The sequence below is a fragment of the Mirounga leonina genome, unplaced genomic scaffold (genome assembly GCF_011800145.1).
Source record: "Mirounga leonina isolate KUSES-001 unplaced genomic scaffold, KU_Mleo_1.0 Mir_173, whole genome shotgun sequence".
Classification (NCBI taxonomy): domain Eukaryota; kingdom Metazoa; phylum Chordata; class Mammalia; order Carnivora; family Phocidae; genus Mirounga; species Mirounga leonina.
In genome coordinates, this window is record NW_023270447.1 from 87,342,070 (window position 1) to 87,369,766 (window position 27,697).

The 27,697-nt window shown below is 50.1% G+C and overlaps 1 long non-coding RNA gene across 1 annotated transcript in view; it reads right to left on the reverse strand.

Annotated features, from left to right (window-relative positions):
* Positions 1-15,608: 15,608 nt before the first annotated feature.
* The window catches only part of LOC118020033, a 19,692-nt gene continuing 7,603 nt past the window's right edge, over positions 15,609-27,697 (reverse strand). Inside the window, exons 2-3 of the long non-coding RNA XR_004681796.1 lie at positions 16,078-16,177; positions 15,609-15,922 (exon numbers count right to left, since the gene is read on the reverse strand). This is a non-coding gene — a long non-coding RNA (uncharacterized LOC118020033). The remainder of the gene's footprint in view (positions 15,923-16,077; positions 16,178-27,697) is intronic.

The window sequence follows — 27,697 nt, forward strand, 5'->3', positions numbered from 1 at the left end:
AGCATCTGAACAACGGCAACAATCACAAAGAAGCCAGACATAAAGGAATACATAATTCCATTTATATGAAAATCTAGAAAAGGCAAAACTGTACATTAGTGTGACAGCGAGCACATCAGGTGATGCCTGGGGCTGAGGCTAGGAATGGGATGGGGATTGACTGCAAAGAGGCCAGAAGAACTTCTTAGAGTGATGAAAACGTTCTCTATCCTGATCAGGGTATAGGTATTTGTCAAAATTCAGTAAAATAGGTGCATTTTATTGTATGTAAATTATATCTCAAGAAAGTTGATTGGCAAGGAAAAAAGCAAAGCAGACTACATGTATAAATATATGTACAACATATCAAGTTTAGGGGTGAGGAAGGGTGCAGACAGATGGTTATACAAGCAGACCCATTTAGATGCTACCCCATTTAAGCCACCACTCCCAGACTTGGTAGGTGAAGGAGGAGAGGCTTGTTTGGGTTTTTTGCAACTGTTTGAATTTTGAAGGGCCTGAGGCTTCCTGCTGACCTGTTGCTGGTTTCTTCTTGCTTTCTTCCTCTGATTATTGGCTGTCAAACCTCTAATTGCTTCTTTAATCCTTGTTTTTCTGCAAAGCTTCCAGCTGCCTGCCAGCTACTGGGAAAACACCTCCTCCCACTGCACCCCCAAGGGCTGGGATTTCAGATCTTTGCAGGGAATTGTAACGAGCATTTCAGTTTTTCATTGAGCCTAACTCTGGGACAGGGCTGGTTTCTCTCCTGAGAGGCCTCATCTAGAATGAGCTGATGTTCAAGGCCTCTGTCTGTCCAGGGGGTATGGCTGGGGGGCAAAGGACAAATGCCCAGCAGGCTGCTGCCTTCCCTCCTTTTGTTTCTCCTTAAGAGATCCAGCCTGAGCCAAGTTTCTGCCACAGTCCAAGTGAGACTCTGTAACCCAGCCTTCTCGCTAATGAAAGGCCTGTGTTGTCCCTGCTCCTGCAAGGCTCAGCCACTGCCAGTGAGTTGCCCTCTTTAGGTCCGCCAGGCTGGAACCTGTTTGTCCAAACTCTTTGTAAGCGTTGGTGGTATAGTGGTCAGCATAGCTGCCTTCCAAACTCTTTGTAAGCCCGTCGTCCCTGCCCCCGTGTTTCCCTGTTCATTTCTTAGAAGAAATGCACTGTGGGGGAGGAAAAATAAATTTACTTCTACCCTTCTAGGTTCTTGGCTGAGACACTCCCTGTATTCAAAGAGAGATTAACAGGAGAAAAACAATTTAATTGAATTTCATATGTACAGGGCCCCAAAGATATCAGACCCAGGGAAGTGACCCAAGCAGGTAGGTTTTATACCTTGTGGACAAGGAAACAATAAAATTTGTGAAGGACTGACAGGACAAAGGGGTTCGGGCTTGGGGTAGAAACTGGGGAGGAAGTACCAAGCTTTGTTTATATGGCTTTCTCAGCCCAGAATTCCCGTCTCTGGCGATAAGGATGTCTTTCTTTCTCCTGGTACAGGGAGGGTAACTTTCACATGAGAGATTATTTCCTGCTTTCAGGGGGACACAGGAGGGTCAGAGTGTCCTTCATGTACCAGCTGCTTCTTAAGTAACTTTAATTCTAAATAATCAACATGCCAAAGTGGCATATTTTAGGGCGACCTGTTCTAAGCCCCATCAGCATCTTCGGTATAATGTCAACTCCAGTACATTTTGAATAACGCTTGGAGCTTGATGGAGACTGGATATTACCTTATGGCATTTGTAACCGGACTACCTGACTGGTCAGGCAGGCCCTGCCCTTCTTCTTCCCTTGTCCTTCCCTCCCACACTTCCCTGTGTCCCAGCTTCTGAGTGGCAGTAGAGCATGGTGCCAAACTACCAAGTGACTTCATCTCTCCATTCCAGTTATGGTACATACTGCGGAGTGGAGATGAATCATAATAATTCTGCTAATTCTGGGGGCGCCTGGGTGGCTCAGTTGGTTGGGCGACTGCCTTCGGCTCAGGTCATGATCCTGGAGTCCCGGGATCGAGTCCCGCATCGGGCTCCCTGCTCAGCGGGGAGCCTGCTTCTCCCTCTGACCCTCCCCCCTCTCATGTGCTCTCTGTCTCTCTCATTCTCTCTGTCTCAGATGGATGAATAAAATCTTTAAAAAAAAATAATAATAATAATAATTCTGCTAATTCTGAATGTGTGCCGGACACTGCTTTCTATCCTGCGAGGACTCTTTAAGTTGGAACCATAACTTCATTCAAACAGCAGGCCTGGCTAGGAAGTGGCAGAGCTGGGATTTGAACAGAGGAAGTGCCGTGGTGGGAGGGCAGGGGCTTAACCACCCAGCTACAAGATCTGAGGCAGGACACAGGAAGGGCTCAGAGCCCTGTCTGCAGTCAGGACTGAGCACACGGATGTTATTACCAGGACTCGTACTCATACCTGTTTGCAGCCATTGAAATGCACCGGAAGCCTTGTTTCTAATATGGAAGAGCAGAGTGGGCTGGCAAGAAAGAGGTTAAGGAGCTGTCTAATCCTAAAACAAGAGAGAACTGTCATTTATTGAGCACCTGCTGTAGGCCAGCCTCCTGTGAAGGATATACAAACACAACCCCTTTTCCCAAACCCCTGGAGGTTGTGTTTCACAAGTCAGAGCTGTTCTGATGATATCAGAGAAGTCAGAGGACGCATATATGCTAGAGGCCACCCCCAGGGCAGCACTCACTCTTCCAGCACAAAACAGTTTTGAACAGTTACACTTTGTGGGATTTAAAAGCACTCTGTGAACAGCCTCATGGTCAGGCAAGGTCAGGATTTGCCACCAAACGAGGTGGAGCTAGGTCGGGTTCTGCTGCCCAGGGAGTTAGCTTCCAGTCTTCGGGGCTTTTTGGATTTTGGAGTTGTGGATGAGGGACTGGGAGGATGCCGTTTCATTTCATCCTCCAGCAAGCCTGGGAGGCAGAGCATTCGCCAGGCCAGTGCCATGGGCTCTTGTTACGCCCCTTTCGCAGATGAGCAGACTGAGCTTCGGAGAGGCTAAGTCAGCTAACTACCCCAGCCTGCAGAATGCGAGTGCTCCTCCGCCAAGCTGAGGCCGAGGTGAGCATGCCCACCCTAAAGTCAGGTCTTGGGGGTTCAGTCCCAGAGCCTTGACCAGTCAGCCTCTCCGAGCATCTCTTTCCCCAAATGCAAAAGGACAGGACAGCACGGGTTGTGGTAAGGATTAGGTAAGGTCATTGTGCCTGCAGTAAACATAAGCTTTGTTATTGGCATGCTTTCAGCTCCGTATGAGGTGAAGCTGCATTACTGAGGGGAGCCGGCTGGCAGTTGGGAAATGCTATGGTGCCAGAATCCTTTGAGGACCCTCAGCAGAGGAAGTGGGGTCTGGGTTCTTGTCCACAGAGTGTGGCCCTCAGCCCGACAGCACTGAATCCTGAGGGATGCTGGGCCGGGAGCATCTACATGGATGTGGCCGACCCACAGGGAGAGGCAACGGTGACTGGACCCACAGTGTGTGTGTGTGGGAGGGGGGGACAGAGCAGGAGAGAGAAACAGGGTTGATACACCCCCCTTCATTCATTGATTCACATGAGCAGTACTGATTTGGCCCCCGCTCTGTTGCAAACCTGAGTATAACATGGCGCATCCATGATGGGTGGGCCTCACAGAGTCCTGCCTGCCTGGGGCTGCCGTCTTGTAGAAAAGAAAATGCCGAGTGGGGGAGAGCTCTTTTTCTCGGGGCGGCTTCACCCCAGTTGCACCTGACAGTACTTTGAGAAATAACAGCTCTCTCTGGCCTCCTGGAAGACAACACAGGAGTTGGTAGACAAAGGACGCAGAACAGGGCCGGGAGTCCCAGCAGCTCAGGGCAGACACACAGATGGACATGGGTCCCCACCTGGGTCCCCGTACTGCCATGGAAGCAGAGCGGTTCAGGCTTGGATGGGTCACTTTTTTTTTTTTTTAAGATTTTATTTATTTATTTGACAGAGAGAGACATAGCGAGAGAGGGAACACAAGCAGGGGGGAGTGGGAGAGGGAGAAGCAGGCTTCCCGCTGAGCAGGGAGCCCGATGCGGGACTCGATCCCAGGACCCTGGGATCACGACCTGAGCTGAAGGCAGACGCTTAACCACTGAGCCACCCAGGCGCCCCTGGATGGGTCACTTTTCAGTGGGCCTTTTTCTGGGCCTGCTTGCCCGGGGAGGCAGAACCAGGGCACCCTTCAGAGTGTTGAAGGGGTAATATGCCAACAAGCCCCAGGGGTTTGAAGAATTCATTAGCTCCTGAAAACTCTCCCACGGTCACTCTCGTCCCTGGGGAGCTGGCTCTGGTTGCAGGCCTGACATCGCCATGGTCTAAGTAGGGCAGAGCCGGGATGCAGCTGCCCTGGGCCCAGGTCAAGGGAAGGGGACAGGTCGGCAAAAGGGATCCAGAAGTCTAGCTAACCTTTAGAGAGTACCTGTGCTCATATTAACTCAGCCAACCATTTCAACCCCGTCAGGTGGAGACTACTAATATTGTCCCCATTTTACAGCGGAGGCACAGAGGATTTGAACCAGTGTGGTTTGGCTCCGGAGTCTGTGCTCCACTTCCTCCCAGGCGGATTAGAGGCTCTAAGCAGAATGCATCCCAGACTTTCTTACCTCTGACGTTCACGTTAAGCTGATCTGTGAGCCACCTTCCCCAGGGATCACTCCCCTTTGTGCTGAGGTGTAAACCTGTTACCAGTGAGGGAGGAGGGAGGCAGGGGCAAGAGAGGAGGGCAGGCTGGGTTCTCATTACCGCAGGGCTTAGCCTGCCCTGGCCGGCCATCCACATCAAAGCTAAGATGACCGAGCCCGCTGCCACTGGCAGGCCGCATGACTTCGAGCGAGTTCCCCGCCTTCTCAGAACCTTTCTTTTTTATGAAAAGAAAATGCCTCCTTCAGGGGCACCTGGCTGGCTCAGTTGGAAGAGCCCACGACTCTTAATGTTGGGGTCATGAGTTTGAGCCCCACGTTGGGTATGGAGCTTACTTAAAAAAATAAATAAAATAAATAAATGAATAAAATTCTTACCTCCTCAGGGGGTTCCGAATCTTCCCAACTCACACCCTCTCTGAGTTAGAAGTGGCTCCTCCTGATTCCTTGGAACTCGGTCCATGTTTCCTTGTAACTCTCCTCCTTCTGCCTCCAGGCCTCTCCCATTAAAGGGTGGGGCCCAGGACAGGGCGTATTGTTCCCCCAGACAGGTGCTCAAGGACACTGGGGGAATGCGGGTTTTATTGTTGATAAATAAGGGCGGGTTTTATTGTTGATAAATAAGGTAGATCCCGTGGGCCACGGCGATTTTACAAATGGGGAAACTGGGAGAGGTCACATCTTGCGGAGCTGTATAGCTAGGAGGGCAGAGATAAGATGAAACTTGAGTCTTATCATTCCAGATTCCAAGCTCCTTCTGTGGAATCCTATTGCCCACCACCAAAGGGGATGTTTTGGGTGGTTGACCATGTGGTATAAATGTGGTTCCTACAGCTCAAAAAAATGCCAAACTTCCTCACCTGTGATTGGGGGCTATACCCTCTCCCTAGGTGACCTCCCCCAGCCCCAAGACTTAAAAACCATCTATATGGCATCCATATGACTCCCCATTTCTAGCTGCAGCTCCACACTTTCCCTGAGATATGTTCTGGAGCATCCATCCACCTACCTACTTGACACTTCCGACGGGCACTGAGCAGGCAGGCAGGACTGCACATTGACAAAGCACCGCTATTAATCCTTCATCCCATCCTCCCCCGCATCTGCCATCCCCGAAGCCTGCCTTATCTGCCCCACTGGACAGTTACCATCATTAGAAGGACATTGCCACCCACAAGGTGCTTTCTAGGCCTGGAAGCAGCTCAGGGTTTAATGGTGTCCTTGAACCATGAAAAGTCTGAGATATATATACAAGTTTATTGGGAGAGGTGGAGACACATAACTTCTACCTGAATTCCTCCTGGTCTGGGCAGTAGGGACTCAGGTAAGAACAAGGAGTGGTTCCCTGGGAGCCTCTTGGAGCTCAAATTCCAGCTGGGGAGACTGTCACCAAACAAAGAAACAAATGGTACATTAAATCCTTACCTCGTGTCTGACGCCATGAGGGAATAGGTGGGGTGCTGTGTGACGCATCAGACATTCCCTTTGGAAAGGGTGGCCAGGGAGCCTCTCTGCAGAAATGCTGAGGGACGTCAGGACCCTCCACTCTGGTCCCAGAGCCTCTGCTTCTGGAAAGAGGCGGGTTTGGGATCCCAAAAGATCCCCACCCCCCCCCGCTAGAAAACACCTCCAAATCCAAGATGAGACATAACAAATAACATTTATTTATTTATGTATTGATGTATTTATTAAAAATTTGTAAGTAGGCTCCATGCCCAGCATGGAGCCCAATGCGGGGGCCTGAACTCGATCCTCAGATCAAGACCTGAGTCCATATCAAGAGTCAGATGCTCAACCGACTGAACCACCCCGGGCGCCCCACAAATAACTTTTAAAACACAAAGTTGAGGGGTGCCTGGGTGGCTCGGATGTTAAGTGTCTGCCTTCGGCTCAGGTCCTGCTCCGCGGGAAGCCTGCTTCTCCCTCTCCCACTCCCCCTGCTTGTGTTCCCTCTCTCACTGTGTCTCTCTGTCAAATAAATAAATAAAATCTTAAAAAAAAATAAACAAAACACAAACTTGAGTGATTCTCTGATTCATTTATTTATTTTTAATTCTAATAATATAGACCTAACAAAGCTTACCATTTTAACCATTTCTAAGAATACCGTTCAGGGGCATTAAATACATTCACATTGTTATATAACCATCACCACCATCTCTCTCTAAAACTTTCTCATCTACCCAAACAGAAACTGTCCCCAGTAAACACTAACTCTGTGCCCGCTCCTCGAGCCCCTGGTAACCACCCTTCCACTTTTTGCCTCTATGAATTTGACAACTCTAAGTACTTCATGGACATGGAATAATACAATATTTGTCTTTTGTGCCTGGCTCGTTTCCCTTAGCATCATGTCCTCAATGTTCGTCCATGTTGTAGCAGGTATCAGAATGTCTTTTCTTTTTTAAAGCTGGATAATGCTCCATTGTACGTATAAACCACATTTTGTGTATCCATTCATGCACCGATGGTCACTTGGGTTGCCCCCGCCTTTGGCTATTGTAAGACTGTTACGAACATGGCTGTGCAAATATCTGTTCACAATACTGCTTTCAATTCTTTTGGGTGTGTGCGCAGAAGAGAAATTGCTGGGTCATGTGGTCGTTCTATGCTTAATTCTTTGGGGGAAGTGCCATGACGTTTTCAGTAAACCCATGAGAAATCTCCAGGAGTCAGCAGACAGAGCTGTGGCTACCCTCTAGCTATTTGCTGAACTTTATAACCCAGGTGTTTGGGGTCAGATGGTTGAGGGAATAGGGGTGCTGGAGGGGCCCTCCAGGGGCCACAGCCTCTATGAAGGGTGGCCTTGAACACATCCACCAGCAAAGATAGGGAAGGAGGTTTGTCTGTCATCTGGACGCAGGGAGGAGGGAAAAAAAACTCCTCCGAAAATGTGTGCTCACAGGCCTGCTTCCCTGTAAGTTTGTGGGTTAAACTGATACGACCTTGTGATCCAGAAAGAACCAGATGGGAAAGTTATGCTTTTCCCCAAAGCAGGGACTGTGATGGGGCTTGAGCGGGGCTAGTTTGTTTGGGAGGTGGTCCCAGGCATTGCAGTGAGGTGAGGGAAGGGAGGAGAGAGGTCCAGGGGGTTCTAAGGAGCTGTTACCACTGTGGGGATATGGGACCCCAGGGAGGCTGTGTGGGACACAGTTCAGAATGCCTCCCTCAGGGGCATGGAAGCTGGGTGTCTGTCCACCAGCCTCTATTCCTTCTTTGGGGCTAACTCCTGGCTCTCTCAGACTGCCCGTGTTCCCATAGCCGGGGACCGTCCTCATGGAGGATTCCAGAAGCCACAGGGGCCCACCAAGGAAGTGGCTGCCATGACTTGGGGCTGGCTGAGGGGATACAGGGGAGTCCCTGACAGTGTTTGATCCATTAACTCAGTAGCCCCAGGTGGCAGTGTGGGGGGTCTAATGGAAGTCGCACACCCTCCACAGTGGTTTTACAGGATTCCCATCCCCCAGAGCCCAGCTGAATGTGAGCTCAAAGCCACCACCTCAAAGCACCATCTGCCCCCTGGCAATAGTTTCAGATTCTTCTGTCACGGGACACTCCTTCATGCCTCGTGCCTTTGTCCATGCTGTGCCCTCTGCCCGGACTCTCCCCTTTCCCTGCTGGTAGATCTACCTCAAATGCCACCTCCCCGGGGAGCCCGCTGCTCTTCTGCCCCGGCCCCAGCTAAGCAATCCTCCCTGTGCGCCTCTGGGCACCTCAGCCAGATGTCCCAAAAGAGAAGCATTTGTTTACATTTGTCGTTTCTGCCTTAGTTTTCACTGCACGGTCTGGTCCCTTCCTCAGGAGAGCCCGGCTACTGCAAAGCTGGTCCACTTAGTTTCAATAACCCTGCGTCCTCGAAAACAACAGCATTTAGTTATTTAAAACGGTCTGTGAATTTTAGATCAGGTCTCCCTTCGAAGCGTGCATATCAGTGTTTTTGTTTTTGTCTTAAATGGTGCTGAGCTCTACCTCCTTCCCCTACAGTGGGGTTTCCAACGCACCTCTTGGCGTCGGGTTCCGGGGACCCATCCCTGGGATGGGACTCTGGCGCGTCCTGGCAGCTGGTGGGAACTCGCTGTGCTGTGACAGCATGGAGATGCCTCCTTCCTCAGCCCTGGCCCCCCCACCAAGGGCTTTCCCCTGGGGGAGTGCAGGGGCTCAGCAGGTGCTCTAGGACTGACCTGGGGTGGCTTGCACTTCTTAGGCAACCTCAGGGACAAGCCAATCTTTCCGCCGAGAAACAGAACTGGCACTTCAACCCTGGTTGTTAAGGACACGGTGCAGGGAATTGGCCCCCATCTGTGCCCTCACAGGAGGCCCTCACAGTCCCGGATCATATTTCCATCCCAAGGCCTTTAAAAATTCCTGAATGGCAGCTTCAGTTACAAGTCACAAGTCTTCAGTGAGGAGTGAACTGGGAAAGTGACTTTACGTGTGGATGTTTTTATTCCGGGATCAACTGCCCAGGCAGAGGGTGGAGGGGGGGGGGCTCTCCCGGGGAGAGAGCCCAGCTTAAGTTTATGTTTTATAGCTCAGACTTGGTATCAGGAATCACATCCATCAGGGAGGGGTGAAACAGAGGAAAACTGAAACTGACGAATCAGTTAGACTCAGGGCCATTTTATTATTCATCTGTTTTTGTTTTTAAAGATTTTATTTATTTATTTGAGACAGAGAGAATGAGAGACAGAGAGCATGAGAGGGAGGAGGGTCAGAGGGAGAAGCAGACTCCCTGCCGAGCAGGGAGCCCGATATGGGACTTGATCCCGGGACTCCAGGATCATGACCTGAGCCGAAGGCAGTCGCTTAACCAACTGAGCCACTCAGGCGCCCTATTCATCTGTTTTGATGGATTTTTTTTTTTATTACTAAAATAGAGGTCATCAAACTACAACCCAAAGACCCATTTTTTTATGGCCTGGGCTCTAAGATCTTTTTTACATTTTTTTTTAAAAAGATTTATTTATTTATTTGAGAGAGAGAGAAATAGAGTGAACGAGCACGGGGAGGGGTAGAGAGAGAGGGAGAAAATCTCAAACAGACTCCACGCTGAGTGTAGAGCCCGACTCAGGGCTCGATCCCACCACCCCGAGATCATGACCTAAGCCGAAATCAAGAGTCAGACACTCAGCCCACTGAGCCACCCAGGTGCCCTGGTTTTTACATTTTTTGAAGGGTCGGAAGAAAAATACAAGAAGAACAGTATTTCATGACGTAAGACTAGAAATTCAAAGTTCTCCATCCTTAAATAAAGTTTTATTGGGACACAGCCATGCCCACTCATTTACATATTGTCTGTGACTGCCTTCCCTATAAAGACAGAGCTGTGTAGTTGAGACAGAGATTGCATGGCTGCAAAGGTAAAAATAGTTATTGGTTGGTACTTTAGAGAAAGTTTGCTGAGCCTTGGGTTAGAATACTGATGATAAAGCAGTTAATAACGCCACCCATCGGTAGCACCTGGTAAAACGCTGGGCGGCACTGAGCATTTGTACATATGTGATGAATGAATGAATGAATGAATGAAGTGGACAAGGTAACTTGGCCTCACACAGAGCTCTACCCGCGGCTCTTCCCAGATCCAGGCTGCACCAATGCTAAGGTTTCACAGAGGAGTGGTGGTCACGGACAGCACAGGTCATACCCATGTGCTAGGACTCAGGGCATCAGCAAATTGCCCTCTGGACAGCCACCAAGCCAGTGGCGCTCAGGAGCATACCTGTCCCCCCGTAAATGCCACTCCCTTATTCTCAGAGCGAGCAATGTCAGGTTACCTAATGTCTCAGTCTGCTCAGGCTGCCCTAACAAAGTGCCCTAGACTAGGGGGGCTTACACCACAGAAATGTATTTCCTCCCAGTTCCGGAGGCTGGGAGTCCTAGATCGAGGTGCCACCAGGTCTTGCTTCCTGGGAGGCCTCTCTGCTTGGGTGCGTGTGGCCTCCTTCTCCCTGTATCCTAACATGGTCTTTCACTCCCCTCCATGAGTGGGCATCCCTGGTGTCTCTCTCTTCTTATGAGGATACCAGTCCTACTGGACGAGGGGCCCCCACCCAAATGACCTCACTGAGCCTTGATCACCTCCTTACTGGCCCTATCTGCCTATACATTTACATTCTGAGGTACTAGGGAATAGGACTTCAACATATGAATTTGGGAGGGGACACAATTTTATTTTTTTAGAGATTTTATGTATTTATTTGAGAGAGAGAGAGGCAGGGGGAGGGGCAGAGGGAGAGAATCTCAAGTTGGGAGCCCAACTCCGGGCTCGGTCTCACGACCTGAGATCATGATTGTGTCCTTGAGCTGAAACCAAGAGTCGGATGCTCAACCGACTGAGCCACCCAGGAGCTCCACACCTAATTTTCTTTAAATCAAAGTGTATCTGCTCTGGGCCCTGTCATATGGCAGAGAAGGGAAATTCTTTTTTTTTTTTATTTTTTTAAGATTTTGTTTATTTATTTGAGAGAGAGAATGAGATAGAGAGAGAGAGCATGAGACGGGGGAGGGTCAGAGGGAGAAGCAGACTCCCTGCCGAGCAGGGAGCCTGATGCAGGACTCGATCCCGGGACTCCAGGATCATGACCTGAGCCGAAGGCAGTGGCTTAACCAACTGAGCCACCCAGGCGCCCCGAGAAGGGAAATTCTTTATTAGGCACTGCAGCCCCCGCCTTCCCACCTGTGGGGGTCCTAAGGTGTCCTGAGGCCCAGACACTGGGACAGGACCCAGGGAACTTGGGCTTCGAGGGTTGCTGCTGATCAGCCCCACCTCCTAGCCACCCTCTTCTGGCGGAAGCCGCAGCCCCACCCCCACCTCCTCCAGGCAGCCTTCCTCCAGGGCCCTCAGTCTGCCCTTCCCTGCTTCTCTAAGCCCCTAGCCTCAGACAGTTCAACTTTTTGGGGGAAATGGAAAAAAACTGAACTTGTCCCAGAGTAGAGAATCCCTGAGTTTCTAGCCTCAAAGCCCAGATAGTATGTGTCAAGGAGGGGAGAGAGAGGAAGGGGAAAACAATTGCGTTATTTTTTCCAAGAGTAGGAAAACAAAATGCTCATTATTCCATAGCTCAGTAGGTGATGCCGTGTCCTCAGCTGGGTTCTCTCCTCCGCCAGCAGTGGCCTCCGCAAACCTCCTTTTGCTCAGGCCCCACCAGCCCCTTCTGCCCTCAAAGGATCCCAGCTTGGCTTCAAAGAGAAAACAGGTGTTGGGGCTGTGCACCTCAAACTCCCGGGGCTTCCTGCTGGGGACCCTGCAGCACCAGCCCCTCCCTTCCTTCCGTGCAGTGGGAGGGGGTCCTCCCTGTTATTGGCCCAGTGCTCCCCGACCCCCTCCAGCTCCACCGATGAGCTCGTCTTCTGCATTTTAGTTTTGCTTTTTTTTAACTTTTTTTTTTTAAATTTTATTTATTTATTTGACAGAGAGAGACATAGTGAGAGCAGGAACACAAGCAGGGGGAGTGGGAGAGGGAGAAGCAGGCTTCCCGCAGAGCAGGGAGTCCGACGTGGGGCTCTATCCCAGGACCTGGGATCATGACCTGAGCCGAAGGCAGACGCTGAACGACTGAGCCACCCAGGCGCCCCCTTAGTTTTGTTTTTTAATAAAACTTTTAATTTTAGAATCATTTAAATTCACAGAAAAGTTACAAAGATAGCACAGAGAGTTCCCTTAACAACACCCCCCTCCCAACCCAGTTTCCCCTCCATTGATACCTTACAGTTAGTATGGTATGTTTGTTACGACTAATGGGCCAATATTGACACATTATTATTAACTTAGGTCCATACTTTATTCAAATTTCCTGATTTCCTTAGTTTTTACTTAATATCCTCTTTCTGTTCCAGGAGCCCATCCAGGAGACCACATTTGGTTGTTGTGTTCTCCTTAGGCTCCTCTTGCCTGTGACAGTTCCTCAGACTTTCCTTGTTTTTGATGATTGACAGTTCTTTTTTTTTTTTTAAGATTTTTATTTATTTATTTATTTGAGAGAGAGAGAGAGTGCATGTGCGTGCGTATGCACGAGCAGGGGGAGGGGCAGAAGAAGAGCGAGAGCGAGAATATTAAGCAAGCTCCACGGGCTCAATCTCACGACTCTGAGATCACAACCTGAGCTGAAATCAAGAGTCAGACGTTTAACCGACTGAGCCACCCAGGTGCCCCACGACCTTGACAGTTCTGAGTACTGGGCAGGTGTTTTGTCCAAAGTCCTCAGCTGGGAATTATCCAATGTTTTGTTCATGAGTAGACTGGGCTTGTTTGTTTTTGGGAGGAAGACCACAGAGGGACGGTGCCCTTCTCATCATGCCCTATCAAGGGTACCTGCTACCAACATGACTCACCACTGCTGGTTTGACCTTGGTTACCTGGCCGAGGTGGTGTCTGCCAGGTGTCTCCACTGGAGAGTTCCTCTTTGTCCCCACTTCCTTGGTGTCCTTGTTGGAAGGAAGTCACTATGCACAGCCCACACTTAAAGGGTGGGAGTTATGCTTCACCTTCTCGGGGGGTCATATCTACATTGTTACTTAGAATTCCTCTGTACGTGAGGTTTGTCTTTCCAATTTACGTACTTAATCAATCATTTATTTGCATAAGTATGGACTCACGGACATTTATTATACACTTTGAGTTGTTATCAATACTACACTATTTATTTTGTTGTTCCAATTGTCCTAGCGTTAGCCACCAGGGGCTTTCAGTTGGCCCCTGTCTCTTTGACAGAGCCCCCACTGTTCTGCTTTTCGAGCACTTCGGACGCTCTGGATCGACAAGATACGTCGGGAGGCTGCTCTTATGCATTCCCTCCCCCACCCTGGCATCAGCCATTTCGCCAAGGAGCCCCGGTCCCTGCTGTTGAGCATGGGACCAGAGACCCAGATCTGGGTGCCATGTGTGCTCCTTGCCACTGGGTGCCATGCTGCTAGCCCTCTTGAGGGACAAAACTGGAAATGCACACACAAATTCAGTAACCTGTGCGTCTATGCATGTCGAGGATTTCTGTGTTCATCGTCTGTACTTACATTAGGCTGAACACGAGTTCGTGGGGATGTCTCCAACTCTAGACCCATATCACATGGTTCCTTCTGGGCATCCCCCGTGCTTGTCTGTCACTCCTGCTCCAACAGCGAGGACCTGGCTCCCACTCCCCCCCACCCCACCGTCTTGTGTATTTAGTCCCGGCACACACGCGTGGTGCCGCAGAACCATGGGCCCGCACACGGCCAGGCATCACATCACCAGCAGCGAGCAAGGGCTTCTGAGCATGTTCCTCCGTCTTCATCCCCGGGTCTCCGCTCAGCCCTGGTTTGTTAGATGATGTCGGGTGGGCACCCCCATCAGCCGGCCATGCCCCGCGTTTGTAACACAGTTAGGATTCTTCACCACAGTCTGCCTCTCATCCTCCTCATTGAGTTTTTAAAAGGTTGCCTCCATTAAGGTTCACTCCTGGAGCCAGGGATTTTGAAAGGCCCAGTGTCACACGGAACAGGTTCGCTGCCCCCCAAATCCTGCCCTGCGTCACCTACTCAGCTTCCCTTCCAACCCTGGCAACCATTGCTCTCCCTCTTCCCCATTTTAACTGAACTTGACTTTCCCTGTGCGTTCCTGCCCTCTGGCACTTAGCATCTTTTTTTTTTTTTTTAAAGATTTTATTTATTTATTTGAGAGAGAGAGAATGAGAGAGAGCACATGAGAGTGGGGAGGGTCAGAGGGAGAAGCAGACTCCCTGCCGAGCAGGGAGCCCGATGCGGGGCTCGATCCCGGGACTCCAGGATCATGACCTGAGCCGAAGGCAGTCGCTTAACCAGCTGAGCCACCCAGGCGCCCTGGCACTTAGCATCTTTGAAAATCCTTCTCCCCAATCACCTTGGGTTCCTCCCACCATGGCACCCCATGTGTCCCCCAAACTCTGGATTTGTTCTCAGCCTGACTCTAGCCACTGACACTGCTCCTGCCAAGGTCACCAATGGCTTCCTTGTTGCTAAACCCAGAGGACCCTCCATCCGCCCTCTGGCCACCTCCTGGTGAGGAAGCCCAGCCCGCACTTCTCCCCCACACTGTCTCTCCCCGTGACTCATTTCCTCCCCGGCGTTAATAAGCACCCGCATGCCGGGCCCCCCGTGGACACGGCGCCCAGACTTGTCTTCACTGAGCTCCTCCTGCTCTCCCCGGGACCTCCCGCCAGGTGTTCTCACAGGCGCCTCCAACACCGCGGGACCCACAGCAACCTCATTCTCTTGCCGCCCCCCACGGTACTAGAAGTCATCCCAAAGCGGGGGGCCATAAAAACATTTTGTTTAAATAAATAAAAACTTAAAAAAAATCATTTAAAAGTGAATCAGCTGGCCGGCAGGCTGCTGGCATTCTTTCTCCTACATCTGGCTGCACCCTCTCTGACCCTACGCCTCGTCGCCATGTGGGGTGAGCTGCAGTGAGTGGTGGAAGCATTTCTGGAAGGCTTGTCTGCAGACACTTAACAGAACAGACTTGGCTATGGCCCATATAAATGCATGCCAGGAAACACAGCTCCCTGTCCCCTCCCCAGTCCCCAAGCATGGCCCGCAGCCATTGTCATGCAGGACCCCCCCCCCCACAGGAGGGGGAGTGAATTGGAGGGGGTGTCCAAAGGGAAAGAAGCAATATTTAACTGATTGTTGTTGAATATCTCACTTCTGCAAATTTTGCAAAAACATTGACCATTAGAGGACTGTTGCTAGGGTCCCCGACGCTTAAGAGGCACCCCCTCTCTGTGCACAGAGGTCCCTTCTCTCTCTGGAAAGAATTCATGACCCAAGCTCTCCTGGTGAGCAGGCCAGACGGTGCCCATGGTTCTCTTAAGGACATTTGCACATTTTCTACTTGTGGTCCCAAAAGAAACACAATATTTCACAAACTTGCTGACACGAACACTCGTAGCAACATTACTCATAATAGCCAAACAGCATAAAAACCCAAATGTCCATCAACTGATGAACAGATAAACAAAATGTGGTCTATCCTCATGATGGGATACTACTCAGCATAGAAAGGAAAGAAGGTCTGTCACCTGCTACAGTGTGGATGAACCTTGAAAACAGTACGCCTCATGAAAGAAGCTAGACACACAAAAAAGCCGCATATTAGATGATTCCATTTATATGAAATGTCCAGAATAGGTAAATCCATAGAGACGGAAAGGAAAGTAGATGAGTGGTTATTAGGAACTGAGGGGAAGCAGAATGAGTGGGTGATGCTTAAGGCTCCTTCTTCGGGTAAGAATGCTCTAGAATTGACTGTGGTGGTGATGGGCGCACCTACCTGTGAATATACCAAAAGCGAATTGTACACTTTAAGTGGGTGAACTGAACGGTATGTGAACTACAGCTCGATAAAGCTGTCGCTAAAAACTGGAACAAAATAAAACCCTCTCTGACTGCTTTAAGGCAGTCTTCGTTGAGATTAGTAATACTTACATGCACAACCGGGAGCTGTCACTGCGTAAACTGGCACTTTCATGACATCCCCAGCTTGGGTGGAGCAGCTTTAGATCAACTCAGGACCAGAGGAGGCGGCCTATTCAAAGGGCATAAAACCACATTACCCTCGGGGCTGGCGGCGCCCATCTGTGAGGTCCTGGAGACCGAGGGGGAATGAAAAGGGAACAGGTGTGGGGTGCCTGTGAGGCTCTATCCTTTCAATGTCCAACTCTTGATTTCGGCTCAGGTCGTGATCTCAGGGTCGTGAGCTTGAGCCCCTGTCGGACTCCTCGCTCAGAGGGAGGTCTGCTGGAGATTCTCTCTCTCCCTCTCCCTCTGACCCTCCCACTTGTACTCTCTCTCTCTCTCTAACATAAATAAATAGGGGCGCATGGGAGGCTCAGTTTTGTGAAGCGTCTGTCTTCGGCTCAGATCATGATCCTGGAGTCCCAGGATCCAGCCCCATGTCAGGCAGGCTCCCTGCTCAGCAGGGAGTCTGCTTCTCCCTCTCCCTCTGCTCCTTCTCCATGCTCGCTCTCTCTTGCTTACTTTCTCAAATAAATGAATGAAATCTTTAAAAAAAAAAAGTTTCACTTATTCATTTGACAGAGAGAGCACAAGCAGGGGGAGATGCAGGCAGAGGGAGAGGGAGAAGCAAGCTCCCCACCGAGCAGGGAGACCGACACCAGGTTCCATCCCAGAACCCTGGGATCATGACCTGAGCCGAAGGCAGATGCTTCACCAACTGAGCCACCCAGGTGCCCCAGAAATAAATAAATCTAAACAACAACAACAACAACAACAACAACACCGGAACAGGTTGTGCACAAACCAAAAACAAGCACATGATTCAGCTCCTGATTGTCATCTCTCTCCACTCTAAGACACGAACTCAGGATTGCAACCTGGGACAGTTTTGCAAGCGACAGAATTTTCGCCCCATCTGCAGGACTCTTGCCAGATCAAGCGCAGACGCGATTACAGCAGCCGAGTGAAGAAACAGCCACAAAGCAGCCAAAGAACTCGATTCCAGAAGCTAAGCTGAGGGCGAGTGTCTCACACCCAGTGTCGGATGCATTGGTTCTCACTGAGAGTGACGGGTCACAGGGGGCTGAGGAGGGAGGCCAGACGGGTTAGCAGAGTGATTACGAAGAGTTCACTCTCCCTCAAGTTCCAGCTCTACCTGCAGACTTTCTGGCCTCACTTGGGACCTCTCAGCAGGTTCGTGGTGAATCTGGACACTGTGTGGATTTCCTGCTGCCCGGTTCTCCCTGTCCACCACCAGCGGACGATGAAGGAGCTGGTGATCTGGCCGGGCCGGATCAGGACGGGCAGGGTAATCAGCTTCCCCAGGGCTCCTGCCCTTGGCTCTGTCGTACTCACGCCCTGGGACTGGAACACATACAGCCTCTGCCTGGCCCGCCCCTGAGATCTGAGGTTCCTTTCACCATTAACTCACATGGGCATTAGGCCTTGTGCCACGTTGAATGGTGGCCCCGCAAAATATGAGCTCTCAGGACCTGTGAACGGGGCCTTATCTGGGAAAAGGATCTTTGTGGATGTAATTAAGTTAAGGATCTCTAGAGGAGATCACCCTGGATCCTCGGGGTGGGCCTTATGTCCAATGCCTGGTTTCTTATAAAAGAAGGGCAGATACACCCAGTTCAGAAGGCCATGTGGAGAGGAGACGGGGGTTGGGGTGGCCTGGCAGAAGCTGAGGATCACCTGGAGTTGCCAGCAGCCGGAGGGAGCCAGGTCCCGTGGACATTTGATTTCTGACTTGCAGCCTCTGTCACTGTGGGGGAATCCATTTCTGTTGGTTTAAGCCGCCCACTGAGGGGTCATTTGTCACAGCAGTCACAGGAAATCAATATGGTCCTTCCGAGTCTCTGTACCTCATCTATAATGTATTTATTTTAAAATAAAGCAGCATTTGCCACATGCCAGGAACTATGTAGGTTAAGCATTAACCTACTTACGCCGTCTAATCCTTGGACTAACCTGCACGGTGGGTGCTAGTATATTCCCCACTTGGCCCTCGAGAGAGGAAAGTGAAGACCGGTTGGGTGGTCTGGCGGGGCCGGATCAGGACGGGCGGGGTAATCAGCTTCCCCAGGGCTCCTGCCCTTGGCTCTGTCGTACTCACGCCCTGGGACTGGAACACATACAGCCTCTGCCTGGCCCACCCCTGAGATCTGAGGTTCCTTGCACCAGCTAGCACTGCAGGGACCTGAGGGGCTGGGGGGCTGGGGCGGGGGCTAAGGGGTTAAATCCAAGCCTTAAGTGCCAGGCCTGGAAATGACCCTGGGAGTCTCCTGCTGCCCTGCCCAGAAGGACCTCTTCTTCAGCAGCTCCTCCCGCCCCTGCCAACCTCTGAAGTGCCCGAGGCAGGGGAGAAATGCTCTGTCAGGCCAGCACGTGTGCGCCCACGGAAGTCATCAGCGCCCTTCCTCTGCTCCCTGACGCCAAAGGGGAGAGCTGGGCCTGGTGGGACGGCCTGGGCACCTGGCTTCTTCTCTGGGGCCAGGTGCGGAGCCACTCTTCATGACCCTGGCCTCCACCTGCGGTCCTGGATCAGACTGGCTTGTTTCAGTCCCCAGTGCCAAGCCTTTTCTCTTTCCAATGAGAATCTGAATTGGAACAGAGTCAGGTGAACCCAGAATCAAATCGCTGGATCAATACTGGCTCACCACTCATTGTCAAGGCCTCAAAGGTTCAACTGGGCGCTTTTGTCTTCCACGGTCCCCTGGGCACAAATCCCTTCATGGTAGGAAGGAAGCAGGGAGGGCCACGGGCTCCCAAGAGCATCTGCTTAGAATTTGTCCTGGATTACGTCCTTCTCAGAGAGGGACATATAAGAACTTCATTGTTATTTGCCAAGTGGACTGAGGTTCCCAGAGAAAAGGCCTCCAGAATGTGCACTGTGGGGCTCAGGGATGTGCTATGACTTCCGTGGGCCCTGGGTGCTTTTGCTTTCGTGGGTCTTTTTTTCCATAAAGAAATTATTAAAAGTTACATTTTATAACCGTGTCAGGATAAAGATAAGCATAATTCGGGCTGGATATACTATTATATATTTACTAGTAATATATTCATTTTCCCCCCTGATTTTATAAAGCAATTAAAACATTTTTGCAAGCTCCTAAAAGTATCAAGGCCTAGTGTCTCCTGGGCCTGAGGGGAGAGTCTGCCCCTGGGGTTGCTCGGGTCCCCCCTCCTACCACTGTTTTAGTCTTTCATGGTCACTGGTAATCGAGGCTCCCTGTGCTAAGCGATTTACCCATGGGGTGGGTGCCCTTGCTACCCTACATCCCACAGATGTGGCAACTGAGAAATTAGCTAAGTCGTCCGAGGTCACACACAGCTGGGGCTGAACCCACAGCTGTCCACACTCCATGAGCCTCGTTCTTAACTTCTGTGCTCGATGCCTCTTCACCCACATTTGACTTTGAAAAGTTTACGTGCCAACGGCTCATTGCAAAAGCCGCACCCAGCTGCCTAGAGGCCTCTGTTAATCAGTAGCCGCTTGCCCCTGGCCAGTGGGCACCACCGGGAGCAGAAAGTACAGTGCAAAGGGAACCGTGGAGCTGCTACTGCTCCTGAAGCATGCTCTGCCCTCCCACCCCCTTCTCCCATCTTCGCTGGCCCAGTGTCCTCATTGTGGTTCCGTGAGCAAGGCAGTTGGCTCCCTCCAGCCTCGGCTACCTCAGGCCCAGGGCCCTTGTCCTGCGAGAATTAGCAAGAGGCATCCCTTCCTCAAGATCCTTCACTGTCAGGAAATGGGTGCACTAAACATACAAATCTAGGATGTCCAGCACGTTCACGATGTGAACAGCAGTCTCTTCGACGTGTGCTGTGCACGCCCTGCTCATCCATACAGGGCAACCCTGTTCAGGCCTCCAAAGTGCTCCAGTACCATTGCCTGCCTTCCAGGAGTCTCTAATCTCCACGATGAGAGGCCGGTCCTGGGAGAAGGCTGGTGACTGAAGCGTTTGCTGCCGAAAGAAGGGGCACAGCGAGAAAGTGACATGGTGGCCACATAGGGACCCTAGGGACCAACACCACACTATCCCAGGGAGTTGTACTTGGGGTCAGGACCATCTAGCACAGTGTGCATTGGAGGTGGGGCTTGGCGCATGCACCAAATGCTACAAATGCAAAGATGAAGGGGCACTTCGTTCTGCTGGGGCAGAAGGGACAACCAAGAAAGGTTTCATGGAAGAGGGAACATTTGAGCTGGGCTTTGCAGGATGAATACAAGTTTGCAGTGGTAAGAATCCAGGAAGAATATTTTATTTTTTTTATTTTTTTTCAAAGATTTTATTTATTTATTTGAGAGAGAGAATGAGACAGAGAGAGAGAGAGCATGAGATGGGGGAGGATCAGAGGGAGAAGCAGATTCCCCGCCGAGCAGGGAGCCCGATGCGGGACTCGATCCCGGGACTCCAGGATCATGACCTGAGCCGAAGGCAGTCGCCCAACCAACTGAGCCACCCAGGCGCCCGGGAAGAATGTTTTAAAAGGAGTGAGGAAGAGAAGGAGCAGAGAAGCTGGAGACCGAAGAGCTATCAAAGGCCCCTGTGTCCCCCCCCCGCCCCCCCGCCGCTCTGGCAATGATCCCCCATTGTTATAGTGGTTTGTTTACTCACATCTCTGTCCACTTGCACTGTCTGCTCCTGAGGGCAGGGACTGGGTCTACTGGCCTTGTATCTCAGAACTGGGCTTAGGATCAGACACAACAGGGCCCTCAATACCTATTTGCAGGGTGGACACACCACCTGTCGATTTGTAGTAGGCAAATTTTTAGGGGCTGGGAGTTGGAGTGAAGAGGTAAGAGGAAGTGAGGCTGAAAAGACAGCTGGAGACATGGTGTGGGCCTGGGGGCTCTGCCACCGAGCGAGGGTCTCACCACGTAGGGGATGTAGAGTCCACAAAAGGGTGATCCAGACTTGCCCTTCCTCTGTTGCATAAGGTGTGGGGTGACCCCCAGTTCAAGTGGGCGAGCCTGAGGGCAGAGCCCTGAGATAGAGGAGAAAGGAGGAAAGTGTCGGGACTGTGGGCTTCTGACCACATCTACCTGCTCTGAAATGATGGGAGTGGTCCCACTGAGGGAAGGAGGGGGTCCTCCAAATTAGAAGTCTGAGTCAGCAAAAATATCATATTCTCCTGGGTCAATTTCGATGGAGTGGGTGGGTGTGGCATAGAGCATAGGGGAACCATACACTGTCACAGGGCTAGTACATGAAATTATTCACTCAGCACCATGATCAAGTGGGATTTGTCCCAAGTACAAGGCTGGTTCAACATTCAAAAATCAATTGATGTAACCCATCACATCAGCAGGCTAAAGAAATAAAATCACATGATCACAACACTAGATGCAGAAAAAGCTTTTGACAAAATCCAACACTCACTCATGATTAAAAACTCTCAGCAAACTAGGAATAGAGGGGAATTTCCTCAACTTGATAAAAAATGTCCACTGAAAACCTATAGCAGGAGTACTCGGGTGGTTCAGTTGGTGAAGCGTCTGCCTTTGGCTCAGGTCATGATCCCAGGGTCCTGGGATTGAGCCCCATGTCAGGCTCCCTGCTCAGTGGGGAGTCTGCTTCTCCCTTTCCCTCTGCCTTCTCCCCTGCTGCTCATGCTCTCTCTCTCTCTGTCAAATGAATAAATAAAATCTTAAAAAAAATTGGGCAAAAGATTTGAACAGATACCTCACCAAAGAAGATAGATAGATGGCAAATAAGCATGTGAAAAGATATTCAACATCATGTGTCATTAGGGAATTGTAATTAAAACAACAATGAGATATTACAATATACCTATTAGAAAGGTCAAAATCCAGAACATGACCACACCAAATGCTGGGATGATGTAGAGCATAAGTAATTCTCATTTATTTCTGGTGGGAATGCAAAATGGTGCGTCCACTTTGGAAGACAGGTTGGCAGTTTCTTACAAAACTAAACATATTCTTACCATGTGACCCAGCAATTGCACTCCTTGTCTACACAGTGTCCACACAGAAACCTACACACAGATGTTCATAGGACCTCTATTCATAATTGCCAAAACTTGGAAGCTATCAAGATGTCCATCGGTAGATGAATGGAAAAATGAACTGTGGAACATTCAGACAATGGAATATTACTCAGGGTTAAAAAGAAATGAGCGATCAAGCCCTGAAAAGACATAGAGGAAACTTAAATGCATATTACTAAGTGAAAGGAACCAATCTGAAATCAAGCCTACATGCTGTATGATTCCAACTATGTGACATTCTGGAAAAAGCAAAACTATGGAGGCAGTACAAGGATCTGTGGTTGCCAGGTGTCAGGGGGAGGGAGGAAGCATTGATGGGGGGGATTTTTAGGCAGTGAAACTACTCTATAAGATACTACAATGGTAGATGCATGTCATTATGTATTGGCCAAAACCCTTAGGATGTACAACACTGAGAGCGAACCCCAAAGTGAAGTATGAACTTTAAGTGATGATGTGTCAATATGGGTTCAAAGGCATCACCCTGGTGAGGGGTGCTGAGAATGGGGGAGGCTGTGCATGTGTGGGGGCAGGAGTATATGGGAAATCTCTGTACCTTCTGCTCAGTTTTGCTGTGAACCCAAAAGTGCTCTAAAAATAAAGTCTATTAAAATAAATTACTCACTCAGCCAAAAACCCTTCACTGAGCACCCCCTTACCTCCCTCACCAGCCCACTTAGCTGGGAGTAGAAGGGACGATGGGGCTCGCAGGAGAAGAGCCTCTGGGAGAGGCTGCCTAAGGAGGCAGAGGACTGCAGTTTTTCCCTCATCCAGGCCTGCCCAGGTCATTCTCAATGTCTACAGGCCTGGTAGGGACAATGGGGGGCCGATGGTGATGGTTGTAAACCTGGGAAACTCGGCGAGTCGGTGCCCATCTGTAAAATGGGGGTGGTTATTAGACCTCTGGCCAGCGCCGGTGAAGATTACCGAGGTGACACAGGTGGGTGGCTCAGTGTGGACAGCTAGTTAGTGGTCCCAGGAGGACTTGCCAATTCCCCGTGGTTCCTGCAGGTGTCACTACGCCCCCTGGTGGCCACACTGGTCCCCGAGGCTTTGCCGGGGTGGGCGCTATGATAGATCCATCAAGCGTTCCCAAAGGTGGCCACACTGAGTTTTCTTCCAGATTCCGCTCTCTCAGGTCTTGGGCCACCATTCTCAGGACAGGATTAGTGGGTGCTTGGGGGTCAGCATGCAGGATTGTGCTCCAAACTCCTTCATCCACCCATAACCAGCCTTTCCTGGGATGGCGATCACTCCTCTTTGTCTCCACGCCTCCCCCACCCCTCCCCTACCACCCCATGCCCCTCAGGTCTCCCAGGACACATCCCCAGAGGTGCAGGGAGCCAGTCTTTCTCCCCTCTGGAGAGCCTGCACCAGCCCAGGGGAACGCACCCCACAAAGTCAGTTGCAACGGTTGGGTATAGGAAGAGGTCCTCTCTTGGGACCCTTCCTCAAGGGGCAGGAAGTTCAGGGTAGGGCGCTTCCATGTGGTTTTTGAATGACGTCAAGTGCCAAGACTTGGGGTGGGTGATGGCAAGGAGAGAGGGTGGCAGGGCTTTACCCACCCTCCACCTCCAGAAACCCCAAATAAGTATAAAAAAGTGTGAAGAAGGATGTGTTACAAATTCCCGAGCTGATGGTACTACTGTCTACTTCAGGAAAGGAAGACATTACGAGAAAGTGATCATACTGGTGAAATAACTGATTGGCCACTAGGGGGAAATTCTAGATTCCATTTTATTTTATTTTTTTAAAAGTTTTTAAAAAAGATTTTTATTTATTTATTTGAGAGACACGGAGAGGAGGGGGAAACACAAGCAGGGGGAGTGGGAGAGGGAGAAGCAGGCTTCCTGCGGAGCAGGGAGCCCAACATGGGGCTCGATCCCAAGACCCCGGGATCATGACCTGAGCCGAAGGGAGACGCTTAACGACTGAGCCACCCAGGTGCACCTTATTTTATTTTTTAAAAGAGTTTATTTATTTATTTGACAGAGAGACACAGCGGGAGAGGGAACACAAGCAGAGGGAGTGGGAGAGGGAGAAGCAGGGAGCCCGATGTGGGGCTCGATCCCAGGACCCTGGGATCACGACCTGAGCCGAAGGCAGATGCTTAACGACTGAGCCACCCAGGTGCCCCTTATTTTATTTTTTAAAAGAGTTTATTTATTTATTTGACAGAGAGACACAGCGGGAGAGGGAACACAAGCAGGGGGAGTGGGAGAGGGAGAAGCAGGCTTCCTGCAGAGCAGGGAGCCCGATGTGGGGCTCGATCCCAGGACCCTGAGATCATGACCTGAGCTGAAAGCAGATGCTTAATGACTGAGTCACTCAGGTGCCCCTAGATTGCATTAAAAAAAAACAACAAAAACCCTATCAGGTAACCAATTTGTGAGGATAAAGTATTTACGAATAACATCTTTTTTTTTTTTTTAAAGATTTTATTTATTTATTTGAGAGAGAGAGAATTGAGAGAGAGTGAGTACATGAGAGGGGGAGGGTCAGAGGGAGAAGCAGACTCCCTGCTAAGCAGGGAGCCCGCTGCGGGACTCGATCCAGGGACTCGATCCAGGGACTCCCGGATCATGACCTGAGCCAAAGGCAGTCGCTTAACCAACTGAGCCACCCAGGAGCCCCGATGAGTAACATCTCTAAGGATGGTTTTCTGGTGCCGTCTTCAGATGGCCCATGATATCTTTCATGCAAATGTGCCCTAGCCCAGCAAAATAGCCACCCTATAGCCCTCTGTTGAGGGCGCCCCCACCCCCGCTCCCACCCCAATCTGGGTCTTTGATCTTGGTGAAGGTTATTAATCTCAGGATAGCCTGAGTGTGACTGGATTCTGGAGTATACTGGTGAACTGACTGGAAGCAAATGGAGCCAACACCCCCAGCTGGGAGAGCAGAATGGGGACCACTGGGCGCGGAAAACTGGAAGCTACGGTGTGTCCGTGTTTGGGTTTCAGTCTAGACCTGAGTGGGTTGTGAAATCAGGGCATTTGAGCCATGTTTATCTGAACTTCAAAGGGCACAGTCGACCCAAAGTGACACCTCAGTCACTTACAACATTTGACGTCATTGTGTTGTCGTGGAGCCACGGTGCCGCTATATGGCACATGGGCTATGTGATAGGGCCCTCAGGGATCGAGAATGGCAAGTTGTTCTGGAAGGAGAGCGAGGCACCTGAGCTCAGGGAAGAGGGGCAGCTCAGAGAGAAAAGTCAAGGGCTCCCAGCGTAGACTGTGGCCAAGCTAAGGAACTGAGCGGGGGCCTCATCCGCTCAAACCTAGACTCAGGCTCGCCTGGTTCTTCGCATTTCACACGGCTGTCTTCACAGACAGAATTATTCTTCACAGGCTCAGAAATCTCAGGACTTTGAGAAATTTTAGGCTCAGGTCATTTATTTATTTTATTTTATTTTTTTTAAAGATTTCATTTATTTATTTGTGAGAGAGAATGAGAGACAGAGAGCACGAGAGGGAGGAGGGTCAGAGGGAGAAGCAGACTCCCTGCCGAGCAGGGAGCCCGATGCGGGACTCGATCCTGGGACTCCAGGATCATGACCTGAGCTGAAGGCAGTCGCTCAACCAACTGAGCCACCCAGGCGCCCTAGGCTCAGGTCATTTAAAAGAGGTAGGTTGGGCAGTATTTTAAATTTTTTCTCTGACATTGTCTCTCAGATGCATTTCTGTTTATTTATTTATTTTTTCTTTTTTTAAAATATTTTATTTATTTATTTGACAGAGAGAGACACAGCGAGAGAGGGAACACAAGCAGGGGGAGTGGGAGAGGGAGAAGCAGGCTTCCCGCGGAGCAGGGAGCCCGATGCGGGGCTCGATCCCAGGACCCTGAGATCATGACCTGAGCCGAAGGGAGACGCTTAACGACTGAGCCACCCAGGCACCCCAGATGCATTTCTGTTTTAAAAAAATGGTTTTTCTGGGGCGCCTGGGTGGCTCAGTCGTTAAGCGTCTGCCTTCAGCTCAGGTCATGATCCCAGGGTCCTGGGATCGAGCCCCACATCGGGCTCCCTGCTGAGTGGGGAGCCCGCTTCTCCCTCTCCCTCGCTCCCCCTGCTTGTGTTCCTGCTCTCGCTATCTCTCTGTCAAATAAATGAATAAAATCTTTAAAAAAAAATGGTTTTTCTATGATAAAAGAATTAGAACCACAGAGAGCTGGGGAAACTGGGAGAGAAAGGGCCAAGAAAACCTCTGTAGTGGGGCTCCTGGGTGGCTCAGTTAGTTAAGCATCTGGCTTCGGCTCAGGTCATGATCTCAGCATCCTAGGATCGAACCCCGCCCCTCCCTGTGTGGGCCTGTCTGCTCAGGGGGGTGTCTGCTTCCCCCTCTCCCTCTGCTGCTTCTCCCCTTCTCCCTCTGCCCTCTACCCTGCCCCTTGTGCTCTCTCCCCACCCGAATAAATAAATTAAAAAAATATATATATATAAAGACCTCTGTAGCCCCGACCATAAAACATGGTGGGGATGTGGCTTGGTTCCCTCTGTTCATTAACATGAACAATCCCAGGCCACTTGCAAATTTAAATTGTGTGTTAAAATAGGAAAACATTAAGGGAATAGCTCTTAGGTGTTCTCAACACACACAGGCAGCTATGTGACATGATGGGCATGTTAAATACCTGATTGTGGTGATTATTTCATGGTGTATGAATATGTCAAATCTTCACATCGTACACCTTAAATGTAGAAAATTTTTGCCTATTATACTTCAACAAAGCTAGAAAACATAGGAAAGCAAGTTTCTTCAACTAATTGCAAGATGAACAGAGAGACTATAAAGATAAATTTTATTTTTATTTATTAATTTTTTGAGAGAGAGCTTGAGCAGGGGGAGGGGCAGAGGGAGAAGGGAGAGAGAGAGAATCCCAAGCAGACTCCACACCCAGCACAGAGCCCACGACCCTGAGATCATGACCGGAGCCGAAATCAAGAGTCAGACGCTTAACTGACCAAGCCACCCAGACGCCCCTATAAAGAGAAATTTAAGTGGTAGATCAACCAAGCTCAGTGGATCCTGATTCAAACAGATTGTTTAAAAAAAAAAAGAAGGAAAGAAACATTTTTGGTATTGATGAAACTATTGATAACATGACACTGAGAATTGAATAATGTTGAAGAATTTTTTTTAGGTGTGATAATAGTATTGTGGCGATGTTAAAAAGAGTCCTTATCTTTTATGCAAATATTGATGCATAAATATTTACAGATAGATAATATACTATCTGGGGTTTGCTTTAAAATAATACAGTTGGAGAGAAGGGATGGGGGTCAAGATGAAATGAGAATGAAATTGGCCACATGTTGGTAATTGTTGAAGGGAGGGGTTTACGGGGGGGGGGTGTTCATTAGACTATTTCTCTATTTTTAAAAATATGTTTGCAATTCTCCATATAAATGACCCGTAATAAAAAAGGTTTTAAAAATTAAAAAAGAGGAGTCACACAGAGGCTTCTTTGGGTACAAAGGGACTCAATCACTCAGAGGTACCCTTGCTGGCTGGGAGAGTGTGCCTGGCGGGCTGGTCCTTCCTGATGCCCCTTTCTGTGGCTCAGGCCCA